Source organism: Malania oleifera, chromosome 1 (genome assembly GCF_029873635.1).
Source record: "Malania oleifera isolate guangnan ecotype guangnan chromosome 1, ASM2987363v1, whole genome shotgun sequence".
In the NCBI taxonomy this organism is placed as follows: Eukaryota; Viridiplantae; Streptophyta; class Magnoliopsida; order Santalales; family Ximeniaceae; genus Malania; species Malania oleifera.
The window spans coordinates 59132938-59150369 of NC_080417.1; positions in this window are offsets into that span (position 1 = coordinate 59132938).

Consider the following 17432-nt stretch of genomic DNA (forward strand, 5'->3'; position numbering starts at 1 on the left):
CATCAAAAGTCAGAGAGCATTTATACAGGACATCACCATTTTTATCTCGCAAAAGTTGGTGCCATCTGTGAAAATCACTTCTAAAAGGTGCTCATTTTGCTCTCGACCTCCAACACTCAAATAATTACAACAACTAACGACTCAAGCTCCAGCCCTGCAGTTGGAAAAGAATCACCCCAGTTCATTTACTCTACACCCATAGAACATTCGGGGATCATCATAGAGGAATTTCGCGCCTTCCAAAAGAAAATGGAGGATATGTTCAACCTACTCTTGCAGCAAAAAAGTGAGGAAGAACATATCCCCCACCAAAAACTAGTTAGCCTCAAGCCACCTAAGAACGCAGAGAAACTGAAGGAGAGTGAGGAAAAAACTAACCTCACTAAAAGGTAGGAAGATGCGAACAACATAGGAGTCAATGAGCAAAGATCGACCAGGTTAGAGGAAAGGATTAAGAAGATAAACAAAATCAAGAAGATGATGAAAGAGGGCCGAATCAACCCCTTCTACGGGGAAGCCTCTCTAAGATCCTTGGAGCCGTCGTTCACCAAAGAAGTGATGGAGGTCCCACTGCCCAAAAAATTCAAAATGCCGACCTTTGAAAGGTACAAGGTGTTTGACTGACTCGGTCAATCATCTGGACACCTTCAAGGTGTTGATGCAATTGTAGGGTGCACCTAATGCCATCATATGCCAGCCATTTGCAGCTACCCTTAAAGGTAGTGCCAAGGATTGGTACCGAACCTTACAACCTGGATCAATCGGCTCCTTCTCAGAGCTGTAGCAGCTGTTCACTGGCCATTTCCTTAGTAGTCAAAGAATCGTAAAAACGTTGACTCATCTGATGAGGGAGAATGGGAGACACTAAAAAATTTTATGCACCGTTTCCTCACCGCTTGGAGATCCGCAACCCGGACATGGGGGTCGCTTTTGAAGCTCTGACCACGACCCTTCAGCTAGGAAATTTCCTATACTCATTAGGAAAGAAGCCACCAGCTGATATAGGAGAACTGATAGCCAGAGCACATAAGTATATCAACTTGAAAGAAATGATGGAAACTAGAGGAAATTGGATCGAGTTGAAAAAGAAGGGTAACAGGGAGATTGGAGAACCTTCCAGACCCATGAAGAGGTAGGAGAACAGCATGCTGCATGCTAGCTCTAAGGCAAGAGGGCAACCTAGTAAGTTCCCCACTTATACTCCTCTAAATGCACCATGAACCGATGTGTTGATGCACATAAGAAAGAAAGAGTACGTCTCGTGGCCCGAACCTATGCGAACACCCTCATATAAACAGAACATGTCAAAGTTCTATCAGTTCCGGGCATGATACAGAATAGTGTATTCAACTAAAGAATGAAATTAAAGCCTTGATAAATAAATAAAAAGGCCACCTGTCGAGGTTCATAAAGAAGGAGGATCATCAAGGGGAGGCTCCTTTGCAGAAAAGGCCAAACAGGGATGAGAAAGAGGAACAGTTCGTATGAGAAATTATTGTGATCTTTGGAGGATCCGCTACTGGCGGAGACAGTGGAGGTGCTCAAAAGAGGTATGCTAAGCAGGTACTCTTAATGGAGAAAAGGGGGCCAAGCGACAAAATATGAAAACAAGACGATGCTATCACGTTTGATAGCGAAGATGAAGAAAGAGTACAACAACCCAACGATGACGCTTTAGTAGTCTCCTTTTTAGTGGCTAACTACAAAGTGAGGTGTGTACTGATAGACAACAGGAGCTCGCCCAACATTATATTCTGTTTGGTGCTCGAAGGAATGAAGATCAATAGGGAATGCCTCAAACTGATCTCCACACCCTTGGTCAGATTTGGAGGAGACATAGTACATCCCATGGGAACAATTACACTCCCAGTAACAATAGGGACAAACCCACATCAAATCACTTCGTTGATGGATTTCCTAGTAGTCGATCGGCCATCAATATAACACATCATACTAAGTTGCCCCTTGCTTAATGTGGCCTGAGCCATAATGTCTATGTATCACCTAAAGATGAAATTCCCTACTTCGCACAGGACAATGATGGTTAAAGGAGATCAAGCAGCAACTCGGAATTGCTACATGATGGCCTTAAAATGTAAGACGGAAGCAAGGGATACCTTGACAATTGAAAAATTGGAGGCGAGGGGAGAGTACCCTTAAATTAGCACATTGGATAAAGACCTCACACGTGTACCCATAAATGGTAATTAGGAGAAGTGTGTGTAGATCAGGAGTCGCCTGCCCGATACTTTGAGAGCAGAACTAAGTGAGTTATTAAAAAAATTCACAGATGTGTTTGCCTGGTTGGCCAAAGATATGCTGGGGATTGACCCTACAATCATGGAGCACAGGTTGCAGATAGACCCCAACCATAAGACCGTAAAGTAGAAGAAGAGGAGCTTCACGATGGAGCGAATCAAGGTGATAGATGAAGAAGTGACAAAACTGGTACAAGCCAAATTTGTTAGGGAGGTCAACTATCTAGAGTGTTTGAGCAATGTAGTTCTGGTAAGGAAACCAAATGGTAAGTGGCGAACATGTATTGATTTCACTAACTTGAATAAGGCATGTCCAAAAGATAGCTTTCCCCTTCCTCGAATCAATCAGCTAGTGGATTCGATGTCTGGGCATAAGCTCCTGAGCTTTATGGATGCAGACTTGAGATATAATCAAATCCCAATGCATCAAGCATACGAGGATAAAACATCTTTCATCACCGAAAGAGGGCTCTATTGCTACCAAGTAATGCCCTTCGGGTTAATGACTGCGGGGACAACATATCAGAGGCTGGTGAATAAGATATTCAAAGACTAGTTCGGAAAAACGATGGAGGTGTATGTAGATGACATGCTGGGGAAAATCCTAAAGGCAGGGAGCACTACAAAGTTCTGAAGGAAACATTCAAACTGCTATGCAGGTATCAAATGAAATTGAATCCTTCAAAATGGGTGTTTTGGTGTCTCTGGAAGAAAGTTTCTAGGCTTCATGGTGACGCACATAGTGATAGAAGCCAACCCTGATATATTAAGGGTGCTGCTAGAGATGAAGGCCCCTCGAACGAAGAAGGAGATCCAAGTCTTGATAGGAAGGATAGCCTCCCTCAGCAGGTTTGTCTCCTATTTGGGAGACAAAGGTCTACCCTTCTTCAAGGTGTTGGGAAAGAAAAGGGGATTCAAATGGGAGGAGGAGCAAAGTAAAGCCTTTGATCTGCTCAAATAGTACCTTGGCTCCCCTCCACTACTAACAAAGGCGAAAGTAGGAGAAGACCTCTACCTATACGTGGCTTCGACTCCACATACGGTCAGCTCGGTCTTAGTTAGAGGAGAAGAAAGGCAACACAAACCCATATACTACACTGACAAAGTGCTGAGCGGAGTCTGGATGAATTACAGCATAGCAGAAAAGGCACCCTTCTCCATCATCTATTATGCTCGAAAGTTGAGACCCTACTTTCAGGCACACAAGATAATTGTGCTGACAAACTTACTGTTGAGACAGATCCTTCAGCGACTAGAGAGCTTGGGAAGAATGATGAGATGGTCGATTGAGTTAAGAGAGTTCGATATACAATACCAGCCAAAGCATGCCATCAAAGCTGAGGTACTAGTTGACTTCACATCCGAACAATCCTACGAAATAGAAGAGAAATCAGAAGTGTGGACATTGCATGTGGATGGGTCGTCTAACGCATCCATAGGGGGAGCAGGGCTAATCCTTATGGCACCGGACGGTTCGCAGATGCTATGTGCACTAAAACTAGAGTTCCCAACAACAAACAATGATGCCGAATATGAAGCCCTCCTAGGAAGGCTGTGCTTGGCGAAAGAACTAGGAATAACACTAATTCAAGTAGCAAGTGACTCCCAATTAGTGGTGGAATAGGTGAAGGGAGAGTTTGAGGCTAGGGATCAGAAAATGAATAAATACCTAGCCAAAGCCTAAGAACACATCAAAGCTTTCGCTCATTTTGATATAGAGCGTGTGCCACAGGTGGAGAATGCAAAGGCTGATGCATTGGCAAGATTAGGCTCAGCTACGAAGCCAAAATGGAAGAACGCCATCTACTTGGAGCGAGTCAAAAAACCTTCAAACGAGGAGGTCAATGTTAACCTGGTGGTAGTTGAAGTGAATGAAGGGGATTAGAGGGCTCCTCCGATGCAATACCTTCGCAATGGATCCCTACTAGAGGACAAGAAGGAGTTTTTAAGGATAAGGAGGAGGGTGGCAAAGTCCACACTTATAGATAAAGAGTTGTACATGCGATCCCTAACACTGTCATACCTACGGTGCCTGAGTATCGAAGAGGGAGAGTGTGTGATAAGGGAAATTCACGAAGGAGTATATGAAAATCATCTGGTCAATAGAGCTCTAGCTCACAAGGCCCTAAGGCAAGGGTTCTACTAGACCACAATGAGGAAGGACGTGATCGAGTTGGTCAAACGGTGTGACAGGTGCCAACGACGTGTGAGAATACCACACATGCCATTTAGTTTTCTCTCCCCCTTGACCAATCCTTCCCATTTTGATCAATGGGGACTGGATATCTTGGGGCCACTACCTCAAGCGACTGGGCAAAGGAAATTTGTGTTGGTGGCGATCGATTACTTCACCAAGTGGGTAGAAGTTGAAGCCCTAGCTCACATAACCAAGAGAATTATCACCCGATTCATATGAGCGTTGGTGGTTTGCCAGTTCGGAATCCCATGAGCCATAGTCAAGGACCATGGGAGACAGTTTGACAATGAGCACTTCAAGAAATTATGCACCCACCTGTCCATAAAACTTCTATTCGCATCGGTTGCGCATCCCTAGTGCAATGGTCAGGTGGAAAACATGAACCATACAATACTACATAGTTTGAGGACGTGGCTCAAATCTTCACAAGGTAGATGGGTGAAAAAGCTCCTATCCATAATCTGGGCATACCACACAACCCAAAGAGCATTAACAGGGGAAAACCCATTCATGCTTGTGTTCGGAATAGAGGTTGTTATTCTTGCTGAGGTCGGGATCCCCTCCTGGTGAAGGCAAGACTTTGACGAAAAGCTTAATAGTGAATAGCTAAGAGTGGAGACAGACCTCCTAGAGGAGAGATAAGAGTAGGCACATATGAGAGTCATCGCATACCAACAAAAGGTGGCAAGGTACTACAATACTCGTGTAAGAGTGTGAACGTTCCACCTAGGAGAGCTGGTCCTTATGAAGGTGCGAACAAGCCTAGTAGAGCCTAGATCGAACAAGTTGAAACTGAACTGGGAAGGACCATACCGAGTTGTAATAGAAATAAAGCCAAGAATAAACACATTGGAGGGCATAGAGGGAAGGGAGATAAAAAACACATGGAACTTTGGCATGTTGAAAAATTACTACGCTTGAAATTTCATTCCCCAAAATGTTCTACATCATAATTGAAATCTCAACATTCATAACATTATACCACAAAGAAATTCAATAGTACATTATCAATGTTTAAATAAAACCACAAGATGGACTAATCAATCATCAGTCAGCTTTACTTCCTTCCACAACCTCCTTCTCCTCCTCCTCCTCCTCCTCCTCCTCGGGCTCATCCTCCTCATCCATTTCCTCCTCAAATTTTGGACTTTCTTCACCATACCTATGTGAGCACACACCAACAAGAGAAAGGTCAGGGTGCATTGTCCTGGCCTGCTCTTGGCACCTCCTAAAACCAACCCAATAGGTCTTGGCGGTGTCAAAGATGAACTATTCGGAATCTTTGTACTTTTTTACTATGAATTTAGCTACATCAGCAACAGCAACAGTAGTAGCAATGGGAATCTCCTCCTTTTGGATTTTCTCTTTTTCCTCTTAGAAGGACCTTTGGCGGAGTTCAGCTTCATGAAGTTTGTTTTGAGCAGCAACATACTTATCTATGGCCTCCAAAGTCTTCTGGCACATCTCGGTTACCTTCTCCTCCTAGTCCAGAACCACGGTCGCCAGCTGTCAACAACAAAAGGATAGAAGGAGTTAAAAGCACTAAAAAAGGTGGGGAGGGGGGGTTGGACGGGGCGCAAGCAAAACACACGGGTTCCAAAGATACCTAGTATGTAGTATGTCATATATTCGCAGACAAGTGATCTAGAAGGGAACACTAAGCTGCCACTAGATCCTTCACATGCATCGCCCGACGTAGTGCAGGACCAAAACGAGTCAGCTCGTGAAAGATGGCCTTCTTAAAAATTGCCGAACCAGGTGCATTCGCTGCAGTAGGGGGCTCGCTCTCGACTATAGGAACTGCCTCCCTCTTGGAAGACTCCCTTTTGAGTTCCCTCCTTTTCTTCTTGCTCCTACTTGATCTCTAATGTGGAACCCCAAAAATGAACGTCCAGAGACCCAAAATCAAATTTATCAAAACCCCAAACCCAAAATAAGATCTGATATGGTAGTGGATCCTTGACCTATTGTTTAACGTGAAGCACAAACCAAGAATATCATATTAATGGATGAACGCCACAAAGGTAGCACCTTTGATAAGTTCAGTGAAAGTTCAATGAAGAACTTGAAGAGAATAAACCTCACTTGGAATTGTATTTAGACAAAAAAATATTCCTTCCTAATACAACAGAGAGTTGGCTACTTATAGAACATTAAAGAAACCCATGACATTAGTTCGGAAAATAAAAATAGTCTATGACATCAATCTGGCCAATAAAATAGCCCCACATAACCTTAAGCATGTCATATCATTTAATGAAACAGGTGCAAATCACATGCCATGTGCCATTTCATTTAATGAAACATGTGCAAGTCACATGCCATGCTTAATTGACACAATTGGCCACTATTTAACCCATAAAAATTTCCCAAACAGCCTTTATTGGCTTAAGGTTCCAGCTTCACACGTCTTTAGACAATTTACCATCTTAGGCTCTTCAAGAAAGTCCTTTTCTTTAGTGTCCATGGTCCTCATTGACTCTTGCTCAAGCAACTTCTCAATTGGTCCTTGCATAGCCTCCTTGACCTTCTTGGCTCTAGCTCTTGTGATGGGTTCAATTGGCATATGCAAATCATCCTGTGCAATCGGAGCTTGTTGGTTCATATCATTCCCCCTCTCCTCAAAAGGATTCGTCCTCGAATCATCACCTACATCAAAAGGGGATAAATTAGAAACATTGAAAGTTGTGTTGACCTTATACTCACCCGGTAGATCCAACTTGTATGCATTGTCGTTAATATTTTCTAGCACTTGAAAAAGTCCATCACTCTTTGGGTGTAGCTTTGTTTTCCTTTTAGTAGGAAACCTCTCTTTTCTCATATGCACCTATACCCAATCTCCCGGTTCAAAAGTAACAAACTTGTGCCCCTTATTAGCTTGAGATGAATATTGTCAGTTCTTCTTTTCGATATTCTACCATGCTTCTTCATGGATCCTCTTCACCAAGTCAGCCTTGTGTCATCCGTCTAAGCTAGCTATCTCATTCACAGGTAGCGGCCTCAAATCCAATGGAGCCAAAGGATTAAAAACATAAACAATTTCAAATGGAGAAAAATTAGTAGAAGCATGCACAGTTCTATTATAAGCAAACTCAACAAGTGGTATGCATTCTTCCCATGATTTGAAATTCCCTTGAATGATCGCACACAATAAGGTAGCTAAATTCCGATTAACTACTTTGGTTTGACCATCGGTTTGAGGATGACAAGTAGTAAAAAAAAAAAAATAGCTTAGTTACTAACTTTCCCCACAAAACCTTCCAAAAGTAGCTAAGGAATTTAACATCCCTATAACTCACAATTATCCTAGGAATGCCATACAATCGCACAATGTCCCTAAAAAATAAATTGGCTATATTTGTGGCATCATCAGGTTTATGGCAAGGAATAAAATGTGCCATTTTAGAAAATCTATCAACCACCATAAATATAGAGTCCATGCCCCCTTTGGACCTAGGAGAACCTAATATGAAATCCATTGAAATGTTTACCCAAGGTTCACTACATATAGGCAAAGGAGTATAAAGGTCATGAGGTAAGACCTTAGACTTAGCTTGTTTACATGAAATGTATCTAGAACACACTCTCTTTACATCTTTACGCATATGTGGCCAAAAGAAGTGTTCATGTAGAATATCTAAAGTCTTTTTTACCCCAAAATTTCCCATCAAACCCCCTCTATGTGACTTTCGCACAAGCAATTCTCTTAAAAAGCAGTTAGGCACACAAAAGTCTATTCTCCCTAAAACAATATCCATCATTCCTATAGAATTTATGAAACGAAACTTTATCACATGCCTCATACACATTAGCAAGATCAAAATATTTAGCATATAAATCCTTTATCTACTCAAAACCCAATAGCTTAGTGCTAAGTGTAGTAATTAAGGCATACCTGCGAGAAAGCACATTAGCCACAACATTCTCTTTCCCCTGTTTGTATTGAATGACATATGGGAAAGTTTCGATGAACACTACCCATTTGTCATGGTGACGATTTAGCTTACCTTTCCCGTTCAAATGCTTTAATGATTCTTGATCATAGTGGATCACAAATTCTTTAGGCCATAAGTAGTGTTGCCACGTCTTCAATGCCCTCACCAAGGCATACAGTTCTTTATCATACGAGGAGTAGTTCAATGCTGGCCCATTGAGCTTTTCACTAAAATATGCAATGGGACACTTATCTTGCATCAAAATAGCTCCAATCCCAATCCCAGAGGCATCACATTCATTCTCAAAAGTTTTAGTGAAATCAAGTAAAAGCAACAATGGAGCAGAACATAACCTATCTTTAAACATTTTAAAGGCATGTTCTTGTGCATTATTCCATTTAAACCCCATGTTCCTTTTTATCACTTCAGTTAAAGGTGTAACAATGGTGCTAAAATCTCTCACAAACCACCTATTAAAACTAGCCAACCCATGAAAACTATGTACATCAGTCACAGATTTAGGTGTTGGCCAATATTTTATTGCTTTCACCTTTTCCTCATCCACTTCTATGCCTTTAGCACTCACCATATTACCCAAGAAAATAACCTTTTCCATACAATAGTTACATTTCTTTAGGTTAGCAAACATTTTTTCTTTTCTTAGAACATCCAGTACACTTTTCAAATGATCCAGGTGATCATCAAGATTCTTGTTGTACACTAGGATGCCATCAAAGTAGACAACAAAAAATCTGCCTATAAATGCACGCAACACATGATTCATCAAGTGCATGAAAGTACTAGGTGCATTGGTGAGACGAAATGGCATAACCATCCATTCATACAAACCGTACTTTGTCTTAAATGCAGTTTTCCATTCATCACCCGGTTTCATTCTTATTTGATGGTAGCTACTTTTTAAATCAATTTTAGAAAAGATGCACGAGCCATGTAGTTCATCTAACATGTCATCTAGTTTAGGGATAGGATGATGATACTTTACAGTGATTTTATTGATGGCTCTACAGTCCACGCACATCGTCCATGATCCCTCTTTCTTCGGTACCAATAGCACGAGTACCGCACACGGACTCATGCTCTCCCTCACATGCCCTTTGGCTAGCAGCTCCTCAACTTGTCTTTGAAGTTCCTTAGTCTCCTTGGGGCTGCTCCTATAGGCTAGACGGTTGGGAATCATAGCCCTAGGTATGAAGTAAATATGATGCTCAATTTCTTTAATCGATGGCAAACCATTAGGCATGTCTAAAGGAAAGACATCCTTGTATTCCTGCAACAAAGAAACAACAACACTAGGCAAGGAAGAGGTGAGTTCGTTAGTGCTCAAATATGCCTCCTTGTACATGAGTACAAGTAGAGGTCTTTGTGCATAAAAAGCTTTCTTACATTTTTTTTCTTGTGCATACAAACTCACTTTTTCCTCTCTCGCTGTTTTTCCCTCACTTTTACCACTCTTTTTTTTCTAATTTCAGCTCCTCTCTTGCCCTCATTTTCTCTCCTCACTTTTTTTTCAATGCTCTCCACCTCTCATTTTGTTTTATTCTCAGCTTTTTTTTTTTTTTTTGTTTTTCTCATAATTTGCTCTTTTCAATCTCACTTGATCTTCATACACTTTCTTAGGAGTCAATGGTATAAGGGTCACACTCCTCCCATCTTTTATAAAGGAGTACATATTCTTGAACCCATCATGAGTGAAACATCGATCATATTGCCATGGCCTGCCCAATAAGATGTGACTAGCATGCATAGGGACCACATCACATAGAATCTCATTAGTATATTTTCCAATTGAAAATACAATCAGCACTTGCTTATTCACCTTAACCTCCCCACACTCATTCAACCATTAAAGTTTGTAAGGCCTAGGATGTTTTATGCATTGCAACCCCAACTTCTCTACTAATGTGGTACTAGCTACGTTAGTGTAGCTCCCTCCATCGATGATCATACTACACACCTTATCATGGATGTAACATTGAGTATGAAATATATTCTCATGCTGCTCCTCATTTTCATCCTTCACCACATGTATGTTTAAAGCTCTCCTAGTTACTAATGCCTCGCCATGGATAACATACTTAACATCACTAGAATCTTCTAGTGAAGACATGGACTCATGATCACTCTCTTCATCATCAGTCTCAATAGTACCACCATCTCTCACAATCATTGCTTTTTTATTTGGGCATTGTGATGCAATATGGCCAGTCCCCAAACACCTAAAACACCTGGTATTTCTGTACCTACTAGGTTGAAAAGAAATTGTACCTTTTTCATGGCTGTCCACTTTGTCTTTGCCTTTTTCCTTCTCTTCCTTGGATTTGGAAACAACCCTTTCTTCTTTTGATTTCCCCAAATTTGATTTCCATGTGGAATGGGAAGTCGAAGTTGTTATAGAATGCTTGTTTCCACCCTTGTGTTTGAGTTGCCTCTCTAATTTCATTGCCATATGTATCATGTCCTCTAACTCCACATAATGCTACAACTCCACTATGTTAGCAATTTCCCAGTTTAACCCACATAAGAATCGTGTCAATGTAGTTTCTCTATCTTCCTCAATATTTTCCTGAATCATAGCCATATCCGTCTCCTTGGGGTGGTCCTCCATACTTTTGGTACCTTGGGTAAGGCTTTGAAGACATTAGTTTAAGTATCAGTAGTGGTGGTTTGGTAAATCACTTCCTCATCACCGCCTTCATTTTAGCCCACGTCTTAATAGGCTTTTACATGTTTCTACTCCTACTAAGAATAATTTGATCCCACCATACCAGTGCATATTCCGTAAACTCCACAGCTGCCGATTTCACCTTCTTTTCTTTGGAGTAGTTATGACACTCAAAAATGATCTTAACTTCTCTCCTATTGAAGGTATACATTCGGGTTATTTTTCCCATGGAAAGGAGGGATCTTCATTTTGATGCTTCTGATGTTTCTATTGATGTTACCTCAAACCCTTGGCTCCCATCGAGGTTGTCGCTCTTGCCTAACACCTCAATAAGAAAATATGCCCATATCGTCATGTTCATCATCACTTGCTTCATTGCTACCTATATCATGTTCAAATTCAACAATGGGAGGAGTATGTGGCCTTCGCTGCCTTTCATTGGATTGCTCTCTTCTCAGTCCATCAATTGCAGTGTCTTTCTATCCAATCTATCTCTAAACTCCCCTAAAACCGTATTGAGTATTTCAAACTATTGTTGAATGGCTTGCAAGGTGAAGAATGAATCTTGTGGAGGGTTCTCATTCTCGTTACCTTTTCTGGAAGTTTCAGCGCCAACTGTCTTTCTACTCATGATTTCAAACCTGCAAAAATGACATCAGAGATAAAACAAATTCCTTAGTCACTCCCTTACGTATTTACCCTCCAAAAAATGACACTCAACGCTCGTGTTTTGACACTTTTTTTTTTTGGGTTTTTTCCCTTAGATACGCTCACACACTCGTGCCTCTTACCACTCAAGATTTCTCTTTTAGTTCATTAATGAACTAATCCCAAACAAACCAACCGTTCAACCAAACACAACAATTGAATCAATGAATTAAAAACAAGATATCAATGAAAATAATGCAAGAACAACTAAATCAGGACATAAAACAACGAAGGAAAGACAAAAAGAAGTCAAGAAAACAATAATGACACAAACGAAATAAGAAGAAATTCAATGGAACAAAATAACCAACTCGACCAATGATATATTCAAACACAAATCAGAATAATAAATCAAATAAATTTTAGAATGGACTAATATAAAGCCAAAGGAGAATCCAAGTTAAGTGCAACCACAAATTGCACAAACCTTCAAGTTGCTGCCTCCTATTTTTTTTTTGAATGCAAAATACTGCCTTTTCTCTTTTCTTTCTTTCTTTTTTTTTTTTGAATGCACAAAATGGCTTTTTTTTTTTAATGTGCTCTAATTGGCCTTGCTATGTTTCTTATAATTTCCAACCACAAAAGATTCAATCTTGATGATGGACGATATTAAGAAAAGATGGAAAATTTCAGAAACAAGAAAACAAGATAGGTAGATCGGATGATTGAAGAATATGAAATAAGGATAAATGATTGTAAGATAAAAGAATTTTTTAAAGCAAATAAGAAAAATAAGATAGATAGAACCTGATTCGAATCAAAGTTCTGATACAAAATGATGCGGAACCCCAAGAATGAACGTCCGAAGACCCCAAATCAGATTTATCAAAACCCCAAACCCAAAATAAGATTCGACATGGTAGTGGATCCTTGACCTATTACTTGATGTGAAGCACAAACCAAGAATATCAAATTAATGAATAAACGCCACAAAGGTAGCACCTTTGATAAGTTCGGTGAAAGTTCAATGAAGAACTTGAAGAGAAATAAACCTCACTTGGAATTGTATTCAGCCAAAAAAATATTCCTTCCTGATACAATAGATTGTTGGCTACTTATAGAACATAAAAGAAACCCATGACAATAGTTCGGCCAATAAAAATAGGCTATGACATCAATCTGGCTAATAAAATAGCTCCACATAACCTTAAGCATGAAATGTCATTTAATGAAACATGTGCAAATCACATGACATGTGCCATGTCATTTAATGAAACATGTGCAAGTCACATGCTATGCATAATTGAAACAATTGGCCCACTATTTAGCCCATAAAAAATCCCAAACAGCCCTTATTGGCTTAAGGTTCCAGCTTCACACGTCTTTAGACAATTTACCATCTTAGGCTCTTCAATAAAGTCCTTTTCTTTAGTGTCCATGGCCTTTATTGACTCTTGCTCAAGCAACTTCTCAATTTGTCCTTGCATAGCCTCCTTGACCTTTTTGGCTCTAGCTCTTGTGATGGGTTCGCTTGGCATGTGAAGATCATCCTGTGCAATCAGAGCTTGTTGGTTCATATCAATCTTTGCTTCTTTGCCTCGCCCATTAAGGATCATATTTGTTGAATTCCATATCTACAAAACAATAGAGTGAGAAAGAGAGAGAGAGTGTGTTAGCCTTGTTGTATTCCTAAGAAGGGGGTGAATTGGGTATTAAAAAATTTCCTCCTAGGTTCAACTAATCTAGCAATAGTTTTACTCAACCTAGGGCCTATCTATGCAATTATAAACCCAATCATTCACAATGGTAAAATACAAACATTCATATGCTGGAATTTAAAATGCAGAAATTAAAAGCACACACAAGAAATGTTATCGGGGTTTGATCAACTGTGCTTACATCCCCGCCCCTAGATCGCAAGCTCAAGGATTCCACCAATGCTCACTTAACGGCTGGAGTGGCACCGGTTACAACCAAGTCAATTCACAGGATTGACCTCAACCAACACGCCTTACTAGGATGGCGCACCTAGCTTTCTTAACTAGTTCTAAGTCAGTCCAGGACTATTCAACAGGGCTAGTCTCCCTCTTCAGGCCCATACTTGGAATACAACAATATTTTTCTCAATAGAACTGGTACAGTGGTTATGCTTTCATGTAAAGGTGATATGTACCCAATATAAGCAATCACATACACATCAACAATATAGGTAATGTAAGCTCAGAGATGTGAATATATGTGCAAATAACACTCAAGAAGATATGATCACAATAATGTTCAAGAGTATTCTAATCAAGCTATTTCTTTGAAACAAGTTATATCAAATCTCAATAATGAATTGGAGTTTCAAAGATGCTACAACAATCTTTAAATCAACTCAAAAATATTTTCTTCAATGAAATATGCTCATGAGTCGTTTGAAAGAATAATGTAGCTTGTTAAAATATTTTTCACAACAAAATCAAGTTATGGGAATCTTTGCAATGACAATGTAAAGATCCTTAAGCTAATGAGTTTTTCCCAACACTAGATTTATCAAATAAAAATATGTGGGAAAACTCTTGCTTGGCTCCCCAAAAATAATATCAAACAATCAACTAAACAAGTGAGAGTATTAGCACTATCTAACAAACACAAGGACAATCAATAAACTCTCACAATATCAAGATGTATCAAGAGAATGAATATTTGAGAGTATTTTGGGCAAAAATGAGATTTTGCGATAGAGAGGATTTTTACTAATGATTTTGGCTAATCTCATGCTAATCGTAAAAAATGAACCGATATTTATAAACAAGGGCCAAAATATAACTATTTAGGACATAGGAGTCATAATTAGAACTATTTTAAAACTAATTAGGAGAATTAACCCCGTTTAATTATTTTTAACCCCGATAAAAAATAAGTAACCCGAGAAGATTCGAGGGTTTGATTTCCAAAACAGACTTAGTCAGAAAAGCCACTCTTGAAGATTCGGGTGCCCGAGTCTAGGCTCAGTTCGCTGAACCAAAGTTAAAAAGTTTTGGTGCGCGGTTCGGGTGCCCAAAGATACGTTCGGTTAACCAAATTGAGGGTTTCAATCGCCCAAGTGTTGTTTTGAACTAAAAAGTTCAGCAGCCCAAGTTGGTGAAAAGTAACCTTCTAAGGGTTCGATCGCCCGAGGGTGATATGGTCATTTTAGGTTCGGTCTCCCGAAGCCTAGTCAAACTGCTGACTTTCCAGCAATTCGGACACCCGAGGTGTTTTGAATACCTAGGATTCAGTTGCCTGACCTCTCACAATTATGCCTATTAAGTCCAATTTTTAATTCAGTTATTTCCCCTAATAATTTATGTAATATGAGAACTATTTTGTGCATTTGTGTATAGACCTAGGGTTTTTTCAAGTACGCCCAAAAACCTAGTGTCGATCGACCGAAGGGTGCCCTAAGGTCATTCAGCCCCTATGGTCAGTCTATGGCATTTCTGAGCTTACAAACCTACATGCATGACATGCAGAGATTATTACAGACCGATATAAATTATTACAAGCCCAAATAATATATATTACAATAAGAAATAATCGTCAGGGTCTTCACTCTTTACTTCGTGTGCCATTAATTGATTTGTTAATATAAACCTGCACACAAACTTGAAAGTTATAAAATTCTAAAGTATTTGTCATTATCAAAACCGGGCGTGACCTATAATGTCAAAAAATAGAGAGAGAGAGAGAGAGAGAGAGAGAGAGAGAGAGAGAGAGAGAGAGAGATAAGGGTACAGAGAACTATTGGGATATACAAATATACACATAATGAGTCAAGGTTAAGATAAGACTTGGAGAAATGAGACTGAGCCCACACTGCACAAGGACTCGCTCCTTGAGCAGCTCATCATGAGGGATAATCCCCTACCAACCAAGAGCTCGCAGTTCTTAAAGGATGGTCGGCTTAGAGGGAGACAGCGTGGGGGGTATATGGCGCACTCGATCTACAAGAAAAAGAAGAAAGAGGTAAGTAACAAGTACCTACACATAGCTCATGCATATACAATAAGTAAATAAGGAGAAGAGAATATCACCATCGAAAGGAGTAGACCAAACACGACACCCTGGATAGTTTAACTCCCCAGATGCAAAAAAAAAAGCTGGACTTCCAATTGTGAATGGAAGAGCTACCAAGAGTAAATAGCTCATAGTTGGGTAAGGAGTTGAAGTAGTATAGTTCCTTCTCTTTAGAGTGCATCCTCATCTGGAAGTAGCTCCGAAAGAGAGGCACTGTGGGTTGGTGACCTTGTTAGAGCAAGAGAACAGCAAAACACACCAACAACAGGTAGGAGTTGGGAACAAGTTGTAAGGGGGCTATGCGATAAAAGTGTAACACATTAGAGATGAAAAGGTAAAAAGGCAGCCTAAGTCCTAGGTCGAGATAGTCAGTATACAAACATACTTCATTGGGACCTGGGTTGAGAGTAAACTCGGAGCCGGTAGGTAACCTAATGTTTTAATGTTTGAAGGGATAGTAAAGAAGAGATGGACATTTTGCATATCCAAGGGAGAAAGATCACATCGAGCACTCCTCACAGTGATCAGAGTCTTCACCTGATGCATCGAAGACTCCATAAGAAAATCGAAAACAAGGCAAACAACTTATGCTATTTATACAAATGGATCAAACAGACAAACTTTCCACAAGAACACGAAAGCTACTACGCAAAAGTGGATCAACAAGGCAAGTTTTTCACAAAAATATTGAAGAACATGAAGAACAAAAAAAAAAAAAAAACATACAATGCCAAACACAAACAGAATAAAGCTACCAAGACAAAGGTAGAAGGTGAGCGTACCTACCACACAGAAGGGGACCTTTTAGGTGAGATGACGAGCAAAAGAGCGAGCCCACATCCTTTATAGAGAAGCCTACATGGATCCCTAAAAAGTTAGCATCTCAAGAAGGCGGGAGCTCATCAATCTTAGTGTGCGTATCAAGGGAAAGGAATCTAATCCCTATACATATGCTGACGTGACACCAATTCCAATGAGTCTTGATCCTCCCAAGGTATGGTGCAATTGACAAGTGATTATTAAATTTTGTAGGGTCGGCAAACGTCATGAAAGGACTCCAATGTCACATCATAGCCGACCAAACTGACAGGTAATACTCGTGAGGCCAGAAGGGAGCCCAATAAATAAGCACGGCTCAGGAAGCAAACAAAGGTCAACTGATAAGCACAGCTCGTGAGGACATGCAACAGCCCAATAAATTAGCACAACTCATTAGGTAAACAAGGCCCAACTGACAAGCACAACTCGTGAGGCCACACAACTTCCCAATAAATGAGCACAACTTATTAGGAAAACAAGGCCCAATTGACAAGCAACATGCTTGAGGTCGGAAGAATGTCCAATAACTAAGCACCACTCAAATAGGCAGAGAAGGCCCAACTGATGAGCACAGCTCGTGAGGCCATGAAGTACACCAAAAAAATGCCATCAAGAGCAGTTTGACGAAAACAGCTCAGCAAAAAATGCCATCAAGAGCAACTCTACAAAAATAGCCTGGCAAAAAATGCCATCAAGAGTAGCTTGGCAAGAAGGGCTCGGCAAGAAATGCCATCAAGAACAGCTCGACAGAAAGAGCTCGACAAGAAATTCCACCAAGACCAGCTGAGTGGAAAGAGCTCGGCAAGAAATGCCACCAAGCACAGCTCAACAGAAATAGCTTGGCAAGAAAT